Source organism: Cherax quadricarinatus, chromosome 33, assembly GCF_038502225.1.
Source record: "Cherax quadricarinatus isolate ZL_2023a chromosome 33, ASM3850222v1, whole genome shotgun sequence".
Lineage (NCBI taxonomy): Eukaryota > Metazoa > Arthropoda > Malacostraca > Decapoda > Parastacidae > Cherax > Cherax quadricarinatus.
The window spans coordinates 29101515-29106506 of record NC_091324.1 but is presented as its reverse complement, the minus strand read 5'-3'; positions in this window follow the sequence as shown (position 1 = coordinate 29106506).

The window sequence follows — 4992 nt, the reverse complement described above, 5'->3', positions numbered from 1 at the left end:
TACATTCATTTATTGCAACCTTCATTTCATGGGCGAATGTATGCTCTTATTATGAGATAAGGCATTTGTGTAGAAATCGTTTTAAAAGGTCAGTGCTTCGGTAGATTCTTTAAAGTATAAACAAAGAGTGTTCCAGTCGTGTGGGTAAATTATTGGAGCAGATGAATTTCTTGGACCGGGGGACGACGTCACAGATGTACTAAACCAATGAGATTCTTGCCGTTGTTTTACACACTCTCGCGGCCAACCACCGTCAAGAAAATCCCTTTCGTCATCCAACTTTCGTCCAATGAACGTCAAAAACTCGCAATCGTCACTAAGCTCCCGGCTAATCAACATCGAGAAATTCATCTCTTAATCAAGCTCGTAATTTGAATACTGTTTATAGAGCATCAGGACGACTGTATCATTTGCTACCTGGTGCGGCATTTTGGGCACGTCGGCTGAAAGCGTCTGAGTCCCGTGCGTCGTGGCGGCGACAAGAAGAGGTAAAGAAATTAGCAATAGGTCCACGTATGCCGGCACGGACGTCGGGTAATTCAGACGAGACGTGCATCTCCTAACAACTGCAGCAGCTGCGGTACATACCTCTGCCTACAAGGATCAACCAAAGAGTAAGTTAATACAGGTCAATACGATTAGCTGGAGTTCTATTACAATTTAGTCAGTTCTTCGGTCACTCTTCCATGTTACATTGTCCTTCCTCTGTATTACCTTTCTCTCCACAGTCCATTTCATCTACCCCGTTTCTCTCTCTCTCTCTCTCCAGTGCCCCCTGCCGTGCCCTTCCTTGTACCCTGCCTCCCCGTCCTATGCACCTGGCAGCCGATTGCTGCGGGTCACATGCCGAAAAAATTATGCAAAAAAGTAAGCAACTTCAGTCATGCTGAAAACCATATCCTTCCCATGGTAAGAAAACTCCGGTCGTGTTGGAAATACTCAAATGTAGGAGGGAACTTATCCACACACACACAGTTGTGTATCTGATGATGGTATCAGCCAGTACACGGAGTCAGCAGATGGTCTGGTTATCAATAAATGCTTCATCATTTTCGCCGTTACATGTCATAAATACATTTGCAAGGTGAAATTATCTGTAAGTCAATCTTGTGATTACTGATCAACTTGTGTCGTAATTCCTGTAGTGTTTTTCACAGTGTGACGATGATTGACAACAAAACCACATAATTGAAAACTATTCACAAAAAGAACTCAACTCGCATAAATATAAAGATAATTAGGGAGTGTAATGAAGGATGATAAGCTTTGTGCTCTCTCCAAAGGATTATAACTCATCAGTAGTAAGATCAATATTATTATTATTACCAAAAAAAGCTAAGCCGTAGCGGATCATTCAACGAGCCTGATGGAATGACTACAGACATTAGCCGTGATGAACGAACACGGAACACCAACACCCCTTATTCTTAAGTTCAGTTGAAGGTACAATATTATTCCATTCCCTGGGTCAGCCTGCTCTAGAGCTCAGCTTACTAAGTGGTTGCAGTTAATTGAGTGGTTGCAGCCCCCTGCAGTTGAGTGGTTGCAGCTCCCCGCAGAGAACCGAGTTGTTGCAGCTCCCTGCAGCGAACTGAGTGGTTACAGCTCAAGCAGCGAACTGAGTGGTTACAGCTCAAGCAGCGAACTGAGTGGTTACAGCTCATGCAACGAACTGAGTGGTTGCAGCTCCCTGCAGCGAACTGACTGGTTGCAGCTCCCTGCAGAGAACTGAGTGGTTGCAGCTCCTGCAGCGAAGTGAGTGGTTGCAGCTCCCTGCAGCGAAATGAGTGGTTGCAGCTCCTGCAGAGAACTGAGTGGTTGCAGCTCCTGCAGAGAACTGAGTGGTTGCAGCTCCTGCAGTGAAGTGAGTGGTTGCAGCTCCCTGCAGAGAACTGAGTGGTTGCAGCTCCCTGCAGCGAACTGAGTGGTTGCAGCTCCCTGCAGCGAACTGAGTGATTGCAGCTCCCTGCAGAGAACTGAGTGGCTGCAGCTCCCTGCAGCGAACTGAATGGTTGCAGCTCCCTGCAGAGAACTGAGTGGTTGCAGCTCCCTGCAGCGAACTGAGTGGTTGCAGCTCCCTGCAGAGAACTGAGTGGTTGCAGCTCCCTGCAGAGAACTGAGTGGTTGCAGCTCCCTGCAGAGAACTGAGTGGTTGCAGCTCCCTGCAGCGAACTGAGTGGCTGCAGCTCCCTGCAGCGAACTGAGTGGTTGCAGCTCCCTGCAGCGAACTGAGTGGTTGCAGCTCCCTGCAGCGAACTGAGTGGTTGCAGCTCCCTGCAGCGAACTGAGTGGCTGCAACGATCACTCTCATAACACAGGAAGCCTAACTGGCAAACCTCACATTACTTAATCTCCTCGTTCATCTCCACTAAGCTACATTTTGATCTCGGCTACATTTCGATCGTGTTTTATTAGGGTATATGTTTCGTGTTTATTATGTTAATGCAGATAGAAACCTGAATAGAGCTACCACTCAGTATATCATGAACGTAGATAAGGTTTTCAGAGCAACCTGCAATAAGAACAAACTGATGTTATAGTGACCAGACTTAGACTTGGTTACAAGTTCTTCTGGAAACGCACAGATGATAATCAAAGTAAATGCAAAATATGTAGTCAGACTCCTGGCCACTTTCTTAAATACATTGTGGAATATAAAGATATATTATTGTAACCTATATGACATATCAAGGTATTTTATTAATGCAAATAAGGTATATATTAAGCAAATATCCTAAGTTTGTTTACAACAGATAAGACAACTGTAGATATAAATCCAGATGTACTCCTGTGGATACACAAAAGGCCTAGGAACTAGGCCTTTTGTGTATCTATCCTACATCCGTCCATAAGACGGATTTAGGGTGCGCAATAAACTAGAAGCTTCGGCGGTAAAAATCTAATCAAAATCTGAATCCATTTCGTAACAGTGATTTGTGACTTTATTGATGATCGTGAAGAGCTTTTGATCTAAGGAAGGGCGGTTCACCTCCTCTTCTCACAAGCAAATCATCTTCCATTCCTCAGCTCCGTATGATCTCGTGCGGGTTAATAATAATAATGATGATAATAATAATAATAATAATAATAATAATAATAATAATAATAATAATAATAATAATAATAATAATAATAATAATAATAATAATAATAATAATAATAATAATAATAATAATAATAATAAACACATAAATACCAGGACCACTAATTCTGAGCTACCCAGTGCCTCAATAAACACACAAACACCAACACCAGCGCCACTAACTCCTAGCTAAGCCGCGCCATTAACCTGAACATTACTCCTTACATCTTCCTCTTGGTCTCTTTCTCATCTATTATTACCTGTTTGAGTTACTGTGGCAAATTTCACTCGTCAGCTGCAAGATTATACTGGCAGGTTGGTATCCATCAGTGGTGAGTGGTACTGGTGAGGGCAGAGCCAGTTGGACCACCCTCGCCCTCACCCACCTGTGCCAGAAATAACATTTTGATTGGTGTACACAAAGTGTTTGAAGCAGTTAATAAAATATCCATGGTATGTCCTCCAGCGTTTGTTCTTTTATAATCTTCCATCACTGCTTTAGCCTCTTTTTTCTCCACATACTCCATTTTAATTCCTAGTATTTATTTTTAATTTCATTCTCGGTGAATGTTTATCCTTAAAAAAATAACAATTAAGAAATTTTACACACTTACCAGAAGATAAAAATATTTCACAAATTAAATAGCTGCGTTATTAAAAAAAATTGCTTTATGCACAAGTATAGGCAGATGTTTCGCAATATCTGAAAAAAATATTTTCTGGCTTAATACATGATAGGGTGCGTGAGGGTACCTCGCTGATGGAACCCAAGTGTCTTCCTGTATCATCTAAGTAAACACCTGCTGCCAGTTATTTATTCATTGCTTGCATATTTATTTTCCCCTCCACACCTTCTATTTTGTGGCTTTCTTGCAATCTATACATTTCTGCAACACGAATGTGTGCTCCGTGGGAGACAATCACCGTCGCTGCAATGTGACGTTGCAGCAGTGAAACAAGGACCAGAGTGAGCACAGTGATTGCTTCTGCCTGCAGTGATCATACCCATGGCTGTGCAGGCCCGCTTCAGGGGTTTTCCAGTTCAAGGGGAAAGGGGGTGCCTTGTTCACCTTTAACTTGTTCACTTTCAAGGAGGGAAGGGGTGCCTTGATGCCGGTGAAGGATTCCTGGTCCGTGGAATTGCAGTTACTCTCTCCTTCTTTAGATCAATATTGGTTATCTACCATTGCCCCAGGCGCTGTAGGACCTCTGCGAAGCTGGCACTTCCTTGTGAATATAATAATAATATAATGAACCTCATTTAAAGGGTATCCATCTCTATTCACTATAATTATCTTACTAAGATATCGATTTTACTAGATTAGTTATCTTGCTCACTAAGATAGCCACTTAACTCGCTAAGATATTCATCTGGACTCACCACCAAAACATTTCTTCCTCACAATCACTCAAGAGATGGTAATCCCCCAGTAACATTAACTCCACATCTGCTGGAACGAAACCTCTGGAGCTGCCTTATCTACTGAACCCATAGCTTAACTATATCGCCTTAATTGCTTAGCTGCTAACACCAACAGGCTGACTGATCAGGCCATCAACCAAGGTGCCTGGTCTGCACCGAGCTGTGGGGGCGATGACCCTCCCACGACTGGAATTGATAACAATACGACTAGGCAAAGCCCATCAAGTGTGATGGAAGGTGACAGAGGAAACAAAGCTAGCTTTTGTTCCCACTGTGTAACTATCATATTGAGAAAGGGAGCAGCACACTGCGGGTGTACACACTTAGAACTAGGTAGCAGCACGTTGCTGCTGTACTCAGTTTTCTTTAGTGAAAAAACAAGTGAAAAAGAGAAAGCTATTTCGTGAATTGTCTTTACTTTAGCATCAGTTACATCCCAGGACATGAACACCGGATTGTTCCACCCCCCCCCTCCACCGTAGTCCTC